Below are 22,086 nucleotides of genomic sequence, written 5' to 3' on the forward strand. Positions count from 1 at the left end.
ACTTTGGCCTAGGGGCTTGCATAATGGCTTTTAGTTTGGATTCAGCAGGATGAATCCCAGCAGCATCAATTTTGAACCCCAGAAACTCAGTAGAAGGCACCCCAATTTTACACTTGTCCTTCTTGAGTTTGAGTCCTGTTTTCCTGAACCGTAATAGGACAGCCCTTAGCCTTTCAGCTAGAATGTGTGTGGAGTCTCCTGCAATTAAGACATCATCAAAATAGGGGCAAACCCCTGGTATACCCCGTACTGTGTTTTCCATTACGCTTTGGAAAATCCCAGGAGCGACATTTACTCCAAATTGAAGTCTCTTTACCTTGAAAGCCCCTCTGTGGGTCACAATAGTCTGAGCTATAGCAGCATCATCATCAACAGGCAGCTGTTGATATGCTTGAGCTAGGTCAAGCTCTGCAAAAACGCGCCCCCCCTTGAGGGAGGCCAGGATATGACTGACCACAGGAACAGGGTAGGCATGTTGCTGCAATGCCTTATTTAGAGTGCATTTGTAATCAGCACAGATGCGAATGTCCCCATTTGCCTTAAGAGGCATGACAATGGGGGTCTCCCATGGACTGGAGTCAACTGGTTCTAGAATTCCTTGTTGGATCAGTTTATCCAATTCAGTGTCAATTTTACTCTTTAAAGCAAAAGGGACCTTTCTTGCTTTAATTCTAATGGGAGTGATAGTGAGGTCTAGCTTTAAGGACACAGGAGGTCCTTTGAACGTGCCCAGCTGGGGGCTGAAAACATCTGCAAATTCCTTGCAGACTTCCTGTAGGTCGAGTGTTTGTAGGCTGTTGAGCCCTGTGACGTGTATTCCCAAGGCCTCAAACCAATCGAGTCCTATGAGACTCGTTCGTTCACCCCCTACTACTAATATGTCTAGTGGACCTTCAAAATCCTTATACTGTACGTTAAGGGTGGCCTCCCCCTTAACACACACTCTGGAGTTTTGAAAGTCTGTTAACACAATATCAGAAGGCCTCAGCTTGGCCTGAGTTCCACTACCAGAACAAATCTTCCTAAATGTGTGCATAGAAATGATCGAAAGTGCAGACCCCGTGTCCAGTTCCATAGTTAATGGAACCCCTTGTAGCTTCACCTTAAGTGACAGCTTTTTCTTAATGGGCTTGTGTGTGCCTGTCCTGTAGATGCTTCTTCGCGAAGCGCAAAACCCCACCCTATTCTGGCTGGGGACCCTGGTACCTTTCAGGCGCAATTCTTCCTGAGGTTGTACCTTCTGGCGGCCCAGGCACACAGCTGCAATGTGTCCTTGTTTTCCGCATGCCCGGCAGATAGCGGAGCGGAACTTGCAGTCGGCTCTCTTGTGGCGACCTCCACAACCGATGCACTTGGGGAGAGCTGAAGAGCTTCCTCTTGGTTTTCCTTCCTTTGTGGGGTGGAGACGGTCCACTTCCTCTTCCGGATCCTCCTCGGAGTTCCTTTGGACTTCTTCCTGGTGCACGGATGCAGCATCTGGGCTGTTTCTGATCGGCCGCATGTTCTTGATGGCGCCACCCGCTGCTTCTTCTGCGGTGACCTCTCTCAAGGCATCTTGGAAGGACAAGTCCTTGGCGAAAAGTCTCTGTTGCAACTCTCGATGCCTTAGCCTGCATACGAACCGGTCCCTCAATCATTCTTCGAGGTCTTTGAACTCGCAATGTTTGGCGGCTTTCCTCAGTGCGGCGATGTACTCCTTGGCCGATTCTCCAGGTCGTTGATCCCTCTGCTCGAAGGTGTGGCGCCATGTGATGACGGACATCTTAGGTTGGAAGTGCTCCTTCAGTAACTTCTTTAGATCTGCGTAGCTGACAGACTCTAAAGGAACAGGTGCTGCGAGGTTCTCCACGATTTTGAATGCGTCTTGACCGCAAACGCACAGCAGGGTGGCAGCCTTCAAGCTCTCTTCCCTCACCTGGTTCACTTTGAGGTAGTTTTCCACCCTGGCTGGGTAGGACTCCCACCTCTCTGGATGTGAGACGTCGAATTCCGAAAGCCTTCCAATTTTCGCCATTTCGTATCAGGAAGGGTCTATCAGCCAGCCTATCCCCGAATGCACGCTGGATTGGCGGGTAGCTGCCGAGTCAACGCCGTCCCTGCCGCTCCGGACTCACTCGGGTAAGCTTACACCTTCTCTTTTCCGATGTAAGGCAATCCCATCCTCATCGCCAGTGTTGAGTCCATCGCAAAATGGTAAGACACGAGAAGCAGTTGTAGTTCTCAGGAAACCTTTATTCTTCAGTTCAGCTTACATTGGAATATGGCGGCAAATGCCCAAAACTCGCGGCCTCCTTTTATAGGACTTTCCCGGGTCAATGTGTTACTTTTCGCGCGCCAGTACTTGCACATGCGCACAAACACTGGCGACAGCCTGTCTGGTCCCGGGCAGCTTGCACCTGCCCGGGACCGCCTGCAATGCCCCGAGCCTGCTTGCAAGGCTCAGGACATAACAGGGAGGGTTATTTTAATTTATTTCTGTTTCCTGGAAGGGAGCCTCTTTCCTGGGTAGACACTTTCTTTTTCTACCAGGCAGAAATTGCATTAATTTTTGCCAACCAGCATGTACCAAATTGCCCAAAAGGGGAGAACTAAATTTGCAGGTGCATTTTTAAATATATCATGATCCTGCTATGTGTAAAAATAGAAGTGGGCTCATCCATTTTATGTTAAGAAGAGGCTTACTCTGTTTCCATTATGGCTTGGCACCTGGGTATTTACAGGATCACCTGTGTTGTGTCCTGGGCCTGATGAGAAAACTCAGCAGGCCCAGAAATGTTGCAAATGGTCCCAGGCAACCAAAAAGCTGCCCGGGACCAGAGTGGCTGGCGCCGGACTACTGCGCATGTGCAAGGCGCGAAGAAAGAAGGATTCCTATTGGCTGGACTGCCGGGGGGTTGGAAAACTATAAAAGGCCTGCGTGCCTGTTTGCAGATTCCTTGGTGTGGAGTTAAGGAGAAATAAAGAAGTTTGCTTTACAATGTGTCGTGCTTCAATGCCTCAAATCCCGAAACACAAAAACCTGCTCTAATCTGAATTGGCCTAATCTATTGCATGGTATTGAAAAAAGCTACTCCTAGTGCTCCACCATCAATAACTAGAGGAAGCTGAAGTAAGGAAGTGCTACATTTGCGGATCACTGGCAGTCTTCAGGAATGGCCCCTCTTAAGTGCATTCAGAAAAATGTTTTTAAAAAAAGCTATTCCAGAAAGCATTTTAGAGCCATGGTGGAGCAGTGGTTAGAATGCAGTATTGCAGGCTAACTCTACTGACTGCCAGCAGTTCGATTCTCATTGGCTCAAGGTTGACTCAGCCTTCCATCTTTTTGAGGTCGGTAAAAGGAGGACCCAGATTGTTGGGGACTGTATGGTGACTCTGTAAACTTTTTAGAGAGGGCTATAAAGCACTGTGAAGCAGTATATACCGTAAATGCTGGCGTATAAGACGACTTCTGCGAGCACTAAAATCGGCGCCAAAGACGGGGGTCATCTTATACGCCGAGTCGTCTTATACACCGGAAATACTGGTAGTTTCTGGCGTATAAGACGACGTTCTAGGAATGCGGCCCGGCTATAAAGACGGGGGTCGTCTTATACGCCGGGTCGCCTAATACGCCGGCATATACGGTAAGTCTAAGTACTATTGCTAGTGCTATTTTATTTGGGTTGTTTAATTTTTGTTTTGTTCTTCTTCATACAGACACATATATACACATACACATACATATACAGATTGTTTGTTTGTTTGTTTGTTTGTTTGTTTGATTAATGGACTGACTGGAATTCATTTTCTTCCAGGATGTCTTCCTACCCTGGAGGAGGAAATTGATTTGAAAGGTGCGTAAGAGAAATTACAGCCTCTGTGTGTTCTTTTTCTTTCTTTCTTTTTAAGATGCACCAGTTTAGTAATCTCTCAGCATGTTTCTTTCAATTATTATATCAGTGGACAAAGGAAGAAAGATAGCCTCATATTTGGATTAAAGGAAAGCAAGATAGGAGATTGAAATACATGCTTTTGTGATGGTGTTTTCAAAAATATTTTATTTCTTTTTCTCTACCAATTCTTCTGCAATCTGGCTTGGTGGCTGCACTCCGGCTGAACTGCTACCATATCTATTCTTGTAATACTGGAGAGAAAAGAAGGGAGCAAGATACATCTTCTGTGTTTCCATGGTTTCTTATGGCCAAAATACTCAAAATGTTTTGAGCCTTGTTTCAACGAAACATATAGCACACAAACTGATCAGAGTTTCTTTCTGTCAAAAGATAACCAGTTTGAAATGTTTGACTGGACTGCTCTAGATGAGATGTTTTATTTTGTGCTTGAAACAAAACACATTTTTGTTTTCTTTTCAAGCATTTTTTTTCCTGATAGGGTTAACAACAGGCAACTACAGATTCTTGAATCACTTGTTATGACCCCTTGGAACATAATCACCATGAACTAAAATTGCTTAAAATCAATTGCATGGTTTCTTGCTATTCTGAGAAAGGAAAGACAGATAAATTAAGATTGGCTTAACATAGTTAGCTAAGCAAAGACCCCCATTCAGGTCTCCAGAAACATAAGGAATTGTAAACTGCTCATATTGCTTGATTGAGTTGTGTGGGTTATAGAATTTTGGATAGATGGATAGAGACAGACAGACAGACAGACAGACAGATAGATACAGACAGACAGACAGACAGATAGATAGATCCTTTGTCCATTATTGCTTGACCCACTTTGATTCTTGCTTTCCCCAAAATTAACTGCAGCTCTTGGCCACCAAAAGATTGACAATCCTGGACTTTAACCCTTACATAAATTCAGATGGAAGCCTATATCAATCAACTTACTTTGGCTGTTATACTATTCCCATAATTACTGACTAGTGGCCCCATTAACAAGGGGAGTTGTACTCCAATAACATCTGTTTTTTCACTCCAGGGAATATCTTAAGACATTTGCTGCCTAAACTAAAGCAGGCAATAGAATATCTTCTACTCAAAATAAGATTCATTTTGGTACTTGCAGTAGAAAATCCTTCATCCTCCTCTCCTTGCCATAAATCTGGAGGAATAACACATTAAATCATGAACAATTTCCTGCTCTTTCAGGACAGGCAAAGATCAGCCTTTCTCTGCTGTATGATACATCTGACCCTAGACCCTGTTGCTGCAGAGAAATAGCTTCTTAATAGTCAGCAATAAACAGGGGAGTGCTCTCTCCTTGAGCCTGATAAAGGTAGTCCTCAGCTTACAACCACAAGTAGAATTTCTTTGCTACGCAAGGTGGTTGTTAAGTGAATCATGCCAGAGTTTGCGACCATTTTTGCCATGGTTGTTAGGCAATGCAATGAATCATGTGGTTGTTAAGTGAATTTGGCTTCCCCTATTGTCTTTGCTTTTTGGAAGCAAGTTGGGAAGATCACAAATGCCAGTCATGTGACACTGGGACACTGCAACCATTGTCAACGCACGCCAATTGCCAAGCACCTGACTTTTGATCTTGTGACCATGGCTATCCTACAAAAGTGCTTAAGTGTGTGGACCAGTCACAAGTCACCTTTTTTCAAGTGCCCTGTAACTTCAAACTTCAACATTCAAGATGGAGAATCCATTGTGATGTAGTGGAAACTGTATAGTACATCAGTTTTCCTATACTGGTGTCCTTCAGATATATTGAATTCTTATCAAAAACGATGGAGGACATGGAACTGGAAAAGACTATAGGGGGCCATGGGGAAAAACTCATCAGATATAGAATTGCCCATAGGCTATATGATGATGATATTTGTTTAAATTAGATATCACTAAACTTCTGGTAGATGAACCATTTCCCAGTTGTGATATCATGTTTCTCTTGATGAACTCTTCAGGAAGATTCTTTCTAGCATCTGCATTTCAAGTTTTCAAATCCTTCAGGGGCTGGAGGCTAAAACATGGAGGTAAAACATATGAAGAACAGTTGCAGAAATTTAGTAAGTCTAGTACAGGGGTAGGCAACTTCAGCTCTTTTATGACTCATGGACTTCAACTCCCAGAATTGACTGACTCAGGAATTCTGGGAACTGAAGTCCATGAGTCATAAGAGAGCCGAGGTTGCCTACCCCAGGACTAGTCCATTGAAAATAAGGACTAGGGGTGACATGAAAGCAGTGTTCCAATATTTGAGGGGCTGCCACAAAGAAGAGGGGTCCAATCTATTCTCCAGAGAAGCAGAAAATAAGACAAGAAGCAATGGATGGAAACTCAACAAGAAGAGAAACAACCTAGAACTAAGGAGAAATTTCCTGACAGTGAGAACAATAAATCAGTGGAAAGACTTGCCTTCAGAAGTTGTAGGAGCTTCATCACTGGAGGCTTTTAATAAGAGATTGGACAGTCATTTGTCTTAAGTGGTATAGGGTCTCCTGCTTAAGTAGGGAGTTGGACTAGACCTTCAAGGTCCCTCGCAACTCTGTTACTCTGTTTAGAACAAAGGTATTGAGAACAACCTCACAAAGTTATGAAAGCGCAGCATACTAAGAACTATAGCTAGGATAACAACTAATAGAATTAACCTGTTTGCAAATATTGAAATTAATGACCCAGCTCCTAAATCACTGGCAATAATTCTGTCTTGATGGTTACAGAAATGGCTACGATCGGCAGTATTTTCATATCACTAACCCCACACATGGGTTCTCTACCATTGCAGTAATTATTACCCCTGTTAATAACTGCTATGTTGTTTGGTCAAGTAAACACTCTGAGCAGGAGTAATTAATACTGATGGCCTACTAATGATATTCTAAATGCTGTCACAAATGATTGTGTGTACATGAGCACCGGCTGTGAAATCCCTTCCATTAATAAGTGCTTATGGGCACAACATGACCTCAGAAGTTTGTTGGCTTGCCAATATTTTGATTTTACTAGGAGGAAAGTGACAGGAGAATATTTAGGGTGGTGAGGAAGGAAAAGAAGACGAAATTAACTAAACTGATCATTGATATCAGCCATTTGAATGCAGGAAAATGCATTCAGGGAACACTTTTTTTCATCATTTGGAAATGTCAAACTTGTTTCCTTTATTATTTTGTCTCTTTCATACTTCAATATTTTATGACCATGGGCACTTTTTTCATAGGACACCTTAAAAGAAAAGCGATTAGCAAGTGAAAACCTGAGCGGTGAATTATTCTACATATAGTGGCTTCTTTGTTACAATGTTCAGTCAAGCTTTTCTCAGCCTATATTGCAAAGACCATGCCAAATTTGAAATTTAAAAATAAACGTTGTCAATTAACATGATTTAGAACAGTATATATTATTAAAAACCCATGTGATGTCTGAAAGGATCTGGAACAGCAAGTACATAAATAATCTCAAGTTTAGTGATGTGTGCATTGAACTTAAGTAGGATGGCATGGGTGGTGTACGTTGAGGAATAACATTTGGTTATAATGGTATAAGAAGCTCTTTCTTACAAGAGGTTCCTGTCTCTTGTCTATAGAGATTCTCAGTCATCCAGATTCCAGGCCATGGTTGTCCCAATGGTGTTTTTTTTTCAAAAAGCAACTGGACTTTGTTTTTCCTTGAAGAGGTTCCAAGAAGCTTCTTCAGTTCTGACACAATTAAAAAAGACCATTCTTGTCTCATGTAATCCTGACAGGATTCAGTCCATTATAATTCCTGAATGGTCACTGTGGTAGTATTCCTAAGAAATAATCCTGATTTAAACAAACAAACAAACAAACAAACAAACATAGTATTATTAAGAAGACCTCCAGTGCAATCCTGTAAAGATATCCCTCAAATTACGACTGCAGTTGAGCCTTACAGTTACAGTCCTAGGTCATGATAGTTATAATAAAGCAGATCACTCCACATTTGCTTAATGACTGCTTCACAAAAGTCATAAAATTGGGTGATGACCTATTTTACTACCCGTCACAACTTATGATTGTAATTGCCAGGCTCAATTATGGTTGTAACTCAAGGACTGCCTGTGTGTCACAACAGCATCTCTCCAGAGATCACTCTGTCTGGCTCCTTCCCTGATGACATTCAGAAAGTGACTGAAAATCTGGTTGTTCTCCCAGACCTTGGGGCAGGGTGGTGGCTGAGTTCCCGTAGCAGGTCTTGTTTGCTAAAGACAAGTTGTGTTCTTAGATCAGAATGGCTGGTATATTTTTATCATTCTTGTTTTTTAAATGTAAATCACCCAGAATCATTTGGGGTCAGTCAACCTCTAAAATGTATGTATGTATGTATGTATGTATGTATGTATGTATGTATGTATGTATGTATGTATATAAATTACCTGTGGTAAGATGGGTGGCCAATAAATTTTATAAACAAACAAACAAACAAACAAATGCTCAAGAATACATTTAATGGGACCAATTGTCAGAACAGTTTGTGGAGAACTGCAGCTTTCAAATATTCTTAACTGTGTTAAAAAGCATCTAAGGGTAATATGTAAATTTTGCTGTCTGAATTTACTTACTGCTGTGGACGATAAGTTATCACACATCATAACTTACCAACTATGTCAAGCATTCAAAAATTTCTCGAGTAATCTCAATAATTCTTACAACGTGATGTTCCACATTGTCAAGGGAGAGAAAGAGAGAGAACATGATGAAGGCTGATAGAATACTGATGTTAGGGAACATTGTGCAAGCCTATGCTCACATACTCAATACTGGGACATATCTCTAATTACTGTATTTAGTAGGCCAATGCAAATTGGGTCTAACTCAATTGGAATCATAAAATTACAAGGGTTCTGTTGAATCAAGCCAAAAGCCCATCCAATACAGAATTTAATGTCATATAATGGACAACTAGGCATATTTGGGAAGTTCAGATGCCTGTACTAGAGAATGATTGCTCTATTCCAGTGTTGGAATAACCCAGCTTGTTGTTCAGAAGATAATAAACAGCCATCAATATTCATAGCCACTGATAGCTTGATTCTCCATGAATTTGTCCTCTGCCCTTTCAAAACCTTTTAAACTAGCTGCCAGTGCCACAACTGTTGGCAGCCAATTGCACTGTTTAAGAATGCACTATGTAAAAAAAAATATATTTCTTTTGTTGGTCTCACATCTCCCTGCATTTCTTTTCAATAGATGAACCTTGGGAGAGAGAGAGAGAGCGAAACTCACTATTCACATTATCTGTGTCATGTATAATTGTATATACATCAAGCAGGTCTTTCTTTATCTTTTATCTATAAGTAAAGAGTTCCAGTTGTGGTATTCTTACCTTCTATGCGAACTGCTTCAGCCCTCTAATTATTTTGGTTGCCCACATTTTCTACCCTTTCTATGCAGAATCCTTCTTAAGGTGAAATGACCAAAATTATACACAGAATTCCAAGTCTGATCTTATCGCAGAGCTGTATAAGGGATTATTATAGTGTTAGATTTATTTTCAATCCTTTCTAAGGATTCCAGCATGGAATCTCTCTTTTTATAGCAATTGCATTCTGGACTGATATTGTCACTGAATTGTCCACCATGACTTAGTTTCCTTTCTTGGTCAAAATCAGAATCCACTAATATATTTGAACTTTACACCCTTTCAGTTAAACTGCATTTGCCATCACTGAATTTGAAGGGATCCTTCTGGAACTCTTTAAAATTTCTTTTAAGATTACTATCCTGAAGTGTTTGGTATCATCAAGAAACATCGCCTCTTATTGCTTAGCTTTAACTCCAGATCATTTATGCTGTATATAAAATTTAAAAAAACATTGGTTTGAATGAATGATCCCTCAGGGACCTCGGCTTGCATGTCTTTCCAGTGTGAAGATTGTCCATTTGTTTCTATTTTGTGCTTCTTGTTTTTTAATCAGCTGCCAAATCCATCGGAACACAGGTCCTTGTATTCCATGAAAACTGAGTTTCCTCAGAAGTCTTTGGTGAAGGGCTTTGCAACAACAGGCCTTTAGAAAGTCCAGGTGTACAATATCTGTGGGTACAATATCTCGACATTCTCAGTAAGATTCTAGAAGATCAGTAAGACAAGACTTATCTTTGCTGAAGTTATGTTGGTACTTTCTAATGAGACATATTCTTTTGCCCTTGCTTATTTTTTTTTCCTTAATACTGTAATACTTTCAACCATGCTTCTCCAGAAGAGAATTGACCTACAGTTTGCTTTATTATTTATCTCTTGATTGTGTAATAATAATAATAAAGATCAGAATTGCCATGGCTCTTTTCCAGCCTTTGGGAACAGATTCCAAGGTTCAAAAGAGACTGCATATTTTTATGAAAAGATCAGCAATTTCACATCCAAGTTGTTCAAAAGTTCTTGGGTGGAAACTGCCTGGATCCAAGGTTTTATTTATTTTTAGTTTGTCATTTGGCTTAGAACTTCAGCTCTCATTACCTTTATTTGCCTCAGTTCATCTGACTTCTTCCTGAAAAGCCAACTCAGGCACACCCATCCATCCTACAACCTCAGCAGGAAGCCTGAGGCAAAGAATTCACTTTCTCAATTATTTCCTTATTCGTGTGTGTGTGTGTGTGTGTGTGTGTGTGTGTGTGTGTGTGTGTATAAATTGTTTTTCTTAATAGGCTCTGTTATGGTCTCCTCATAGATTTTGTTTGTTTTGCATCTTTTAGCATTGCTTGCATATCTTTCTTGCCAGAACATATGGTCATTTCTCTTCTTGTTTGAGCAGAGTTCTCTGATCTTGTTCATTAATCATTCTAGTATTTTCTTGGACTTTGCTGTATATTTATTGTTTTGACACACAGTAATTTCTAACTGAGATTCTGTTCTTGTGTTTTTGAATCACCTTCAACCATTATGGAACAAATGGACCTTCTTGAATCTCCCTTTCAATTTTACCTTTCTGAAGTAAAGTGTGGCTACTGGGATTTGTTAAGGGATACAGAATACTGGTTATCCACTGTGAAGAATAAAATTTTAGAAAATAAGTGAAGTTAAGTGACATGTAGGCTGTAAAATTTCCACACGTAGACTGTAAGATTTCTACACGTAAGCTATAGGATTTCCTCACATGAGCTATAGGATTTCTACACTAAGCTGTAGGATTTCCTGGTTTGTGCTGAAGTACATGTAAGGGAATAGGTGAAGCAAAATAGCAGGGGCAGGGATAATGTATTTTGTTTAGGCCAGTGGTTCTCAACCTTCCTAATGCTGCGACCCTTTAATACAGTTCCTCATGTTGTGGTGACCCCCAACCCCCCATCCAGCTGGCCGGGGGTATCAAAAACTTGACCAAAAAAAAGGAAAAAATGGGAAAGTATAGGTAGTCCTCGACTTACAGCAATTCGCTTAGTGACTGTTTGAAGTTACAACAGCACTGAAAAAGCGAATTATGATCATTTTTCACACTTATGATTGTTGCAGCATCCCCAGGGTCACGTGATTTACATTTGGATGCTTGACAACTGATTCATACTTATGATGTCCACAGTGTCCCAGGGTCACATCATCAATGGCCAGGGGGTGTGGCCAGCTGATCACTCAGGTTGCAGAATGCCTGTGGGGGAGGAATCTGTGGGTCTCTGGGATGGGACTGGGGTGGGTGCCTGCCTTTCTTCCCTCCCTTCTCTCCCCTTGTCCCTTCCTTCCTTCTTTTCTTCCTTTCCTTCACCTCCCTCTTAGTCTCTTTCTCCTTCCCTCCCTCTCCCATTGTCCCTTCCTTCCTTCTTTTCTTCCTTTCCTTCACCTCCTTCTTAGTCTCTTCCTCCTTCCCTCCCTCTCTCCCATTGTCCCTTCCTTCCTTCTTTCCTTCCTTTCCTTCACTTCCCTTAGTCTCTTCCTCCTTCCCTCCCTCTTTCCCATTGTCCCTTCCTTCTTTCCTTCCTTTCCTTCACCTCCTTCTTAGTCTCTCCCTCTTTCCCTCCCTCTTTCCCATAGTCCATTCCTTCCTTCTTTCCTTCCTTTCCTTCACCTCCCTCTTAGTCCCTTCCTTCCTTCCTTCCTTCCTTCCTTCCTTCCTTCCTTCCTTCCTTCCTTCCTTCCTTCCTTCTCTCTTTGTCCCTTCCTTCCTTCCTTCCTTCCCTCCCTTCCATTGTTCCTTCCTTCCTTCCCTCTTTCATTGTCCCTTACTTCCCTTCCTCTTCATCCCTTCCTTCCTCCCCCCCCCCTCTGTGCCCAGGAAGGGACAAGGGGAGGGGGACAGGCTGCCAGAGGCAGAGGAGAGCTCCGCCCAGCTCACATGCTCAGCTTCACCAGAAAACATGCCGCTTGCTAAGTTAGCAGAAGCCCCAGGATCAGCGCCGGGCTACAGCTGATTTACGCTTCTGCTAAATTAGCAAACGGCATGTTTTCTAGCAAAGCTCGAGCAAGTTTGCTGGGCAGGAGCCAAGGAGAGCTGCTACAGCTGACCTGCTTCTTGGCTGCTCTGCAGAAGTGCGGATCAGCTGTAGAGGTTCGCCCCGATCCTGGACAAGAGGGAAGGAAGGAAGGAAGGACGGAAGGGACAAGGGGAAAGAGGAAGGGAAGGAGGGACAAAGAGGGAGGTGAAGGAAAGGAAGGAAGGAAGGAAGGAAGGAAGGAAGGAAGGAAGGAAGGAAGGAAGGAAGGAAAGAAAGAAAGAAGGAAGGGACAAGGGGAGAGAGGGAGGGAAGAAGGGACAAAGAGGGAGGCAAAGGGAAGGAAGGAAGGAAGGAAGGAAGGAAGGAAGGAAGGAAGGAAGGAAGGAAGGAAGGGACAATGGGAGAGGGAGGGAAGGAGGAAGAGACCAAGAGGGAGGGAAGGAAAGGAAGTTCTAGCCAGCAGAGGCTTGGCAGCCCGGCTGCCGAGGAACAGAAGAGCGCAAAGCCAAGGAGAAGAAGGTGGCAGTTTCCTCCCAAAGGGGGCTCCTTTTCTCCACCCCTTCCCTGGGTTTGTGGGGAATTTCTCGTCACCAACACTGGCAGGTGCTCCTTTGAGCCTGCCACAAGCTTTCTTGCCCCCTTTGCTTCTCGCCCCCCGCTTTCATGAGGATTGTGGCGCCCTTGGGAAGCCGATCATACTTTGAAGCTTAGGAGAGGAGGAGGAGTCCCTTCCCTCCCTCTCTCCCTCTCTCCCTGTCAAGCCCCGATGGGCTCGACATGAATGGGTGGAGGAGGAGTCGAGGATGGGTGGGGTGGCAAAGGAGACAGGTGACCGTTGCCAGACCTCCCGGCTGACAAGCGCAAGTTTAGGGGTCGCCAGCTGACGGGTGCAGGAGTTGGGTGCTCCAGAGACCTCCCCTTCGCTGACCTGCGTGCATGAGAAAAAGTCAATCCGGTTGCTGCACAATGAGTCTCTGGGAAGGGCAGGGCTTTGCTCTGTGCCTGCACTCTTCATGCGCCCCTGCAGGGCACATTTGGTAGAATTCATGCAGACTGCTGCCAATTTTCCACAAACAAGTGAGGTGGAGTGGAGGGGGGGTGGGAGAGAAGGTGGTTGACAAGCCCTGCCTAAGACCATCGGAAATATGTGTTTTCCGATGGTCTTAGGTGACCCCTGTGAAAGGCTCGTGCAACCCCCAAAAGGGTCACGACCCACAGGTTGAGAACCGCTGGTTTAGGCGATCCTGATAAGATTGTAACCTCTAAAGCCCAGCCAATGAAGCCATAGGGGAGGGACCAAGGCATCGGGATAGAATATATAAAATGTGTGCTTTTACTGTGAAAAGGTGTGGCTCAAATATTTATTTGGAGTCCACCACGCTTTGCAAACTGTTGTATATAATAATAATATTAATAATATTATTAATAATATTAATAATAATATTAATAATAATAATAATAATGTTGGAAGGGACCTTGGAGGTCATCTAGTCCAACCCCCTGCTCAGGCAGGAAACCCTATACCATTTCGGACAAATGGCTGTCCAGTCTCTTCTTAAAAACTTCCAGTGTTGGAGCATTCACCGCTTCTGGAGGCAGGTTGTTCCACTGGTTAATAGTTCTCACTGTCAGGAAGTTTCTCAGTTCTAGGTTGCTTCTCTCTATGGTTAGTTTCCATCCATTGCTTCTTGTCCTGCCTTCAGGTGCTTTGGAAAATAGCTTGACTCCCTCTTCTTTGTGGCAGCCCCTGAGATATTGGAACACTGCTATCATATCCCCCCTTATCCTTCTCTTCCTTAAACTAGACATACCCAATTCCAGCAACTTTTCCTTATATGTTTTAGCCTCCAGTCCCCTAATCATCTTTGTTGCTCTTCTCTGTACTCTTTCTAGAGTCTCAACATCTTTTTTACATCATGGTGACCAAAACTGGATGCAGTATTCCAAGTGTGGCCTTACCAAGGCATTGTAAAGTGGTATTAACAATTTATGTGATCTTGATTCTGTCCCTCTGTTAATGCAGCCTAGCACTGTGTTGGCTTTGGCAGCTGCAGCACACTGCTGGCTCATATTTAAATGATTGTCCACTAGGACTCCAAGATCCCTTGCACAGTTACTACTATTGAGCAAGGTACCCCCTATACTATACCTGTACATTTGGTTTTTCTTGCCTAAATGTAGAACCTTACTTTTTTCACCATTGAATTTCATTTTGTTAAATAGCACCCAGATCCTCCTGTATCCTAAGCCTGTCTTCTGGAGTGTTGGCTATTCCTGCCAGCTTGGTATCATCTGCAAATTTGATGAGTTCCCCATCTATCCCCTTGTCTAGTTCGTTGATGAAGATGTTGAAGAGCACTGGGCCCAGAACAGAGTCATGGGACACCCCACTAAACACTTCCCTCCTTGTAGATGTGTTTCCATTGAGGACCACACACTGAGTACGGCCGGTCAGCCGGCTACGGATCCATCTGGTGGTGATGTTTTCTAACCCACATTTTTCTATCTTCTCAAGTAGTAGTTTGTGGTCTACTTTGTCAAATGCCTTACTGAAGTCCAAGTAAATTATATCCACAGCATTCCTCTGGTCCACTAATTTTGTCACTTGGTCAAAGAATGCAATAAGATTTGTCAGGCATGATCTGTTTTTGACAAACCCGTGTTGGCTTTTAGTAATGACTTTGTTTGCCTCTAGGTGTTTGGTGATTCGTTGTTTGATTATCTTTTCCAGAATCTTCCCAGGTATTGAGGTCAGGCTGATAGGTCTGTAATTTCCTCTGTCCATTTTTTTTCTTTTTTGAAGATGGGAACTACATCAGTTCTTTTCCAGTCCTCCAGTAATTCCCCAGTGCTCCAGGATCTTTGAAAAATATAGTTCAGTGGTTCTGAGATCACATCAGTTCCTTGAGAACCTTGGTGTGTAATCCATCTGGTCCTGGTGATTTGAACTTGTCTAGGCTGGACAGGTGCTCATTTACCATTTTCTTGCCTATCTTAACTTGCATTTCTTTTCTGTTTTTTATGGCGCTATTTTAGTAAGTTGGTCTGTTTTTCCCTTTGTGTAAAGACAGATGCAAAAAATGAGTTAAATAGTTCTGCTTTCTCCCTGTTGCTTGTCACCTTCTTGCCACTTTCCCCCACTAATGGACCAATCATTTCCTTCACTTTTTTCTTGTTTTTTACATGTTGAAAGAAGCTTTTTTGTTGTTATTTTTGACTTTGGTCGCAAACCTTAGTTCATTTTGAGCCTTAGCTTTCCTCACTTCATCTTTGCAGGCTCGAGCTATTTGTTTATATTCTGACTTAGTTATGTGCCCCTCTTTCCACTTTCTATACTTGTCCTTTTTATCTTTCAATTTATCAGAGAGTTTTTTGTGCAGCCATGCTGGTTTCTTTTGAGAGCTGTTATTTTTTCTCTTTGTTGGTATTGTGCTGGACTGGGCTTTTATTGTCTCACTTTTCAGCATTTCCCAAGCTTCTTGAGTTGTTTTCCCCTTGAGGATTCTCATCCATAGAATCCTTCCCAAGCCCTCTCTAAGTTTATTGAAATTAGCTCTCTTGAAGTCCAAAATTCTAGTTTGACTGTGTTCTATTGCTTGTGCTTCCATAATGTTGAATTCCAATATTGCATGATCACTTCCTCCCAAGGTTCCTGTGGCTTCAACACCTTCTATAATTTCCTCACTGTTAGTGAGAATTAGATCCAAAATGGCTAATCCCCTAGTTTCCTTCTTTACTTTTTGGGAGAAAAAATTGTCTGCTAGGTTTGCAAGGAATCTGTTTGATCTTCCACTTGGTGCAGAGTTTGTCTCCCAGTTGATGTCAGGGTAGTTAAAGTCCCCAATTACTATTGTGATGTGCTTCCTACATACCTTAATTAGCTGACTAGCAAAAATTCATCTAATTAGTAAACTAGATATAACCAAGGAAGATATGGTTAATTTGTATTGTTTTGTCTGGTGGGAAGATGAAAAAGTAGAGTGGCCTAAATTAGGAACAAATGACTATTTTGCTTGTCAGAATTTATATGAGTATGTGTCAAGGAAAACATGTAGATCATTAGTCAATGAGTTAGACTATGCTTTAATTTGGAACCCAGATAAATGGCTCACCTTGACTATGAGTGGCCCTAACCCTCATAAAACAATCTCAATATATTTACAAGAGGAAAAGAAAAATGAAATAGAGGAAGAGCAGGATGATGAAAAATCCATGAAATATTTACCCCCACCCTATAATCCTAATCCACCCCAACCAACAAATGTACAGATACCTATTCCACCACCCCTACCAGCTCCTGTAACACAACCCCAGGGAGCTGTGGGAAGTGGACCATATAAGGGATTAATGAAAGAATTAGAACAATTGAAGAAAGATATAAAGAATTTTCCCTTTAAGGATAAAGCACTACAGGCTTTTCCTTTAAGGGAGGTACCCAATGGAGTAGATGGCCAAGGACAGCCCATATCAGTTTTGTACATGTGCCTTTAAGAAAGAAATGAAAAGCATGACAGAAGATGCAATAGGGGTAGCAGAGCAATTAGATCTGTTGTTAGGAGCAAACATATACACATGGGATGAATTAGGAGTGATACAGAGCACGTTATTTACAGCAGAGGAGAGACAGTTAATTCAAAGAGCAGCTCATTTGGTCTGGACTAGGGTATATAATCCCCAAACACAGGGGGCAATTTTGGCAGATGTAAAGTTTCCTTTAGTAAGACCAAACTGAGATAATAATAATGCTGCAGATAGACGAAACATAGAAGATATGAGAGTATTATTGATAAGAGGAATAAGAGAAGCTGTTCCAAAAGCACAGAACATGAGTAAAGCTTTAATGATAAAACAAGAAAAAGGAGAATCTCCAGCCACATACCTCCAGAGACTGAAGGACGGAATGAGGAAGTATTCTGGAACAGATCCAGATGACCCAGCAAATACTCCTCTGGTTAAAATACAATTTGTAATAAAATCCTGGCTGGATATAAGCAAAAAACTACAAAAATTGGACAGGGAAAAGTATAGATGACTTGTTGAAGGAGGCACAAAAGGTATATGTGCAAAGGGATGTAGAGAAATTTAGGCAACAGAAAAAAATGATGGTTGCCCAATAAACCAAGTAATAAAACAAAAAGGAGAAAAGGAGAAGGCAAGTTGGAACCCATATAAGACCGAGTCAAGAGAAAATAGGTGGACCCCAGAAGCTAGAGGAATATATAGAGGACACGTGAAAAGAGAAAGTTATGGAAGAGGACGTGGAAACTTTAGAAGAGGAAGTGGACAAAGATATGACTATAACCAAGAAAGTAACTGACTTGTTACTAAACTTCTTAAGGCAACAAGGATTGAGAGTATCAAAGAAGAAATTACAATATGTGGAAAGAGAAGTGAAATACTTAGGACATTTGATTAGTAAAGGAAGTAGAAAAATTACTGAAGATAGAATAAGTGGTATAGTTCAACAAACACTACCAAAACCAAAAAAAGATTTAAGAAAATTTTGGGGGCTAGTGAGATATTGCAGACTATGGATAGATAACTATGCTGGGATGACAAAAAAATTGTATGCTAAACTATCAGAAGATGAACCATTGATGTTAGCATGGGAACCTAAAGAGCAAAGGAAATTGGGGAGGGGGGGAGGAGCTCATTGGCTTTTGAACAGTTCCTTGAAATTATAATAATAGTTATTTGTTTGTCAGGAGAAAGTATGAAATGAAATATCTGTATGTGAAAGTGTTTATACAAGCAGTTTGAATGGCAGTGAATGTGTGGATATGCTGATCCTGTGTGTGTGTGTGTGTGTGTGTGTGTGTTTCTCCCCCATCCCAGACTGTGAAAGAAACAGTAAACTGCAGATTTTTGTTGTTGTTGCTGTACAAGTGAAATGGAAAATGCGTGTGAAGAAGAGAAAACTATTTTGTTAGTGGTGAGATTATTGTGTAATTTCTTCTTCTTTTCCTGTCTCTTTTCCCCCACCCCCCACCACCCCCAGCTGGCTGTGTTGCTTTAAGAGCGAGAGAGACAGAAAAAAAGGGGAGGGGTCTGATCTTTTTAACTTTTTTTCTGCTTAGAATTCTGGTTTGAGGAAGGTGGGGTGGATATGAAATTTAATACCCATTCTTGCAGTAAGAAATAAGGTTTTTTAAAAAATAAATATGAGAAGAACTTGAATACACCTATATAACCATTAACCAATAGAAATGACTTTGAATTGTTTAGTTTAGATTTATAAATGATTTAACCTATTTAATGGAAATTTGTTTCCATCTGAATGGAATCTGATTAAATTGGACTTTGGCTAAATTTATATTAAAACCAAAGAGTTGATACTAGAGTTTGATACAAAACTATTTCAGTAACTCAGAATATCTTATTAAGCTTATTTATTTATTTATTTTGTGGAGTTGCTTTTTGTTGTTGTTGTTTTATTTTTTATGTTTTTATGTCTCTGTGCAGAACACACTGATAAAAAAATAATAATACCTAAGAAAATTGAAGGAATTGTAATTCAACCCTTGTTTAAAATGAAGGAGTTGAGAAAAAAATTTGGGATTATAAATGAGCTATGTTGTTTTGAATAAAGATTTGTATGCAAACAAACTCAAGCAGAGTTTGGTGAGCGCTCCTTTGTTGGCTCTTTACTAAGCAATTTGTTTGTAAATACATACGGACAAAGGAATGGCTAGGGGAGGGATAATTGATACTTTTCTATGGTTAATATATGGTTGGTTATATGATAAGTATGATATGTAGACAAATACATAAAATGCTCTATAACAGTGGTTCTCAACCTGTGGGTCGGGACCCCATTTGGGGTCGAACGACCATTTCACGGGGGTCGCCAAACAACGCAGTCCGCCATTTTTTCCCTCTTTTCCTTAGCTGTGCTACTCCCTTTTATTCTATTGGCTTTTGAAAGCCAATAGAATAGACTCTCTTGAATACAGTCTAATTCTATTGGCTTTCAAAAGCCAATAGGAATTGTCCAGGCTGTCTCTGCCCTGCTGAGCCCGCCAAAAGTCCCATTCTGCAAATGGTGCTGCACCAGCTGAGTAGTCCTCGACTTACGACCAGTTGAGTAGTCCTCAACTTACGACTGGTTGGGGGTCGCGGCATTAAAAAGGTTGAGAACCACTGCTCTATAACATCTAATGGTGAGGCTATTTCAATGCATTCAAGTTGATTTTAAATTACCTCAAGTGGGAAATTCCACAATATGACACTCAAATGACTTGGATAAAATGTTTACCTTTAGTATTGTTGCGAATAAGAACACAACCACAGAAAGATTTAGGATTGTCTTGTTATGAATTATTGTATGGTGTATCATTTATGTCTGGAAACATTTGTATGGACTTTTTAATAACAAGGGATAAAGTAATAAGACATTATGTGCATAAACTGTTGCAGTATCTTGATCATTGCAGGAAACAAGGCTTGCTGATCCAAACACCCCCTTTGGAATTTCCTGTCCATACGTTTGAGGTGGGACAGTGGATCCTGATCTGAACGTGGAAGGAGGAGAAACTGCAACCTAAGTGGGAAGGACCATTCCAAGTATTGCTGACCTCTGAAACTGCAGTTCAGACGAAAGAAAAAGGGTGGACTCATTATACGCGAGTGAAGGGACCAGTAGCTAAACCAAAAGGACAGTGGACCTGTGTTCCGGGTGACAGCTGGCTTAAATTGATATTTTGTAAAATTCCTGTTTAAATGTGTTGGTACTGTGACTGTAAATGGCATGTTGATTGTTGTTGTTTCCATTGTATTGACTGTGTATGATGTACTGGATGTGAAAAACATTTTGGACCATGCGATATAGTACTCATTGAAAAGAAATTGAAACCTTTTGAGGAATATACTGAGATATTGACTGGAGGGGTAAGATATACTTTAAAAGATACTCCTTCAATTCAACTAGTACTGGATGTGAAGAACAACAAGAAGCCTTTAGAAAATATCACAATTTAGATATAAAGGAAGAGTGGAAGAGTAATTAAAATGCAAATCCTTAATGTTGTATATTTGTCCATGGTTATCTATCTCTCCCTCTCCTAAGAACAATATAGGAGAGCAACAAAAACAGAAGGATGTAAAGCCTGCATTACCAATGCCACCAAAGGGAACGCAGTAATCAAAACCTTGGTATATCATACCCAAGCACCAAAGGGATGTATATTTCAATCTACGTGTCAATTAAATAAAACACAATATTCAGTTTGTGAGGGAAAAGACAAGAAGATACAATGCTACGATCCATCAATACCAACATATTTGAATTTCAGTATATATGTGGGTTTAGCTAAAGTAGGAGTGAGACAGAGTCCTGAAGGTGAAGGAAGATTAATATATGTTAATTCTACGAAAATATTAGAAAAGGGGACAGAAAAGGCTTTAATACAATTTGATGCATGTACAGTATTAAGTTTATCTCACCTAGCCACTAAGTGTGGGGACTCTAGTTGGATCACAGCATATAAACAAAATCATAAATATATATGTTCCACTAATTTAAACTTTGCATATGGGAACCCCAATCAATGGTTACCTTGTGCGGGATCTATTAAATGTTCAGGGTGGAGTTGTGTGTGTGATAACACTAGAGGAGGTTTTCCAGGATGTAATGGTATTACCCAATTTAAAAGAATATATGGAACTAATACGATGGAGTTGGAAATCTCTAAGAACCATTCTGATGTAGTAAGTTATGGATTTGGAATAGATGGTACAGGATCCGATCCATTAACTTATATCACTATAAAGAAAGAAAAGATATATTAGCTAAGGAAGGAGGGGTATGTGGGAAGTTTAATTTAACTAATTGTTGCTTACAAATAGATGAAACTGGAACAGTGGTGAAGCAATTAACCACTGAAATGAGACAACTTGTACATGTTCCAGTCCAGACTTGGACTGATCTTTTAGATGAAGGGGGATTCTTGGGGGGGAATTTTTCGCAATTGGAAACAAGCATTATTTATGGTAGGTGTAATACTATTGGGACTAATGTGTATGCCCTGTTTAATTCCCATGATTAAAAATTTAGTCCATACGACTGTAACCAGTATAATGGATGGCATCAAGCAGGAAGAAAAGATACAGACACTATTAGCTTTCCAGGAAATTACAGAAAAAGTTAACATAATAGAGAATGAACACAAAAAAGAAATGTATAAAATGTGTGCTTTTACTGTGAAAAGGTGTGGCTCAAATATTTATTAGGAGTCCACCACGCTTTGCAAATTGTTGTATCCAATAAATCTCTGTTTAATTTCAACTTGCTGTTTGGTGTTATTCAGTGGGCTAGAATTTCTGCCAACACCACCCCACCTTTTAAATTTTGAAGTCTTGAACAAGCTTCTGAGCATTACTTAGCACTAAATCTCATTTTACATCTCCCCTTGTTGACTCATTGGCAACGCAGAAATTTACTTCATTTGCCCCATTCAGAACATTCATTTTTTTCCAGCTTATATGAAGTTGATTAACATCACCCAGTACTACTACTGGACTGATTCTTTGTCAGATAAATTCATTTTCCCCTCGGGGTCAGCTTTACCTTTTCAGACTGAGTAGTAAAAAGTACTGTCGATAATACTGGCTTGCTTTTGAAGGATGAATATGGATACATGCAATGATTCAGCAGAAGAGTTCCTTCCATTTGTAATTTTTTACTTCAGGAGATTCTGTGTACTCGTTGACAATAGTCCTTTTCCAGTCATTCCTCTACAGCTTATTTCCAGAGATAACCCTAGCCCAGTTGGTGATTTCTATTCATCCATTTTCTGCAGTGGTTGCTAGGTCTGTGC

The 22,086-nt window shown here is 41.0% G+C and overlaps 1 long non-coding RNA gene across 1 annotated transcript in view; it reads left to right on the plus strand.

Moving 5' to 3' along the window:
- Positions 1-21,543, plus strand: part of LOC120308572 — a 34,883-nt gene extending 13,340 nt beyond the window's left edge. Inside the window, exons 2-3 of the long non-coding RNA XR_005556873.1 lie at positions 3,795-3,833; positions 19,705-21,543. This is a non-coding gene — a long non-coding RNA (uncharacterized LOC120308572). The remainder of the gene's footprint in view (positions 1-3,794; positions 3,834-19,704) is intronic.
- The last annotated feature ends 543 nt before the right edge of the window (positions 21,544-22,086 follow it).

This window comes from Crotalus tigris, unplaced genomic scaffold (assembly GCF_016545835.1).
Source record: "Crotalus tigris isolate CLP2741 ecotype Arizona unplaced genomic scaffold, ASM1654583v1 scf7180000017939.2460400, whole genome shotgun sequence".
NCBI lineage: Eukaryota > Metazoa > Chordata > Lepidosauria > Squamata > Viperidae > Crotalus > Crotalus tigris.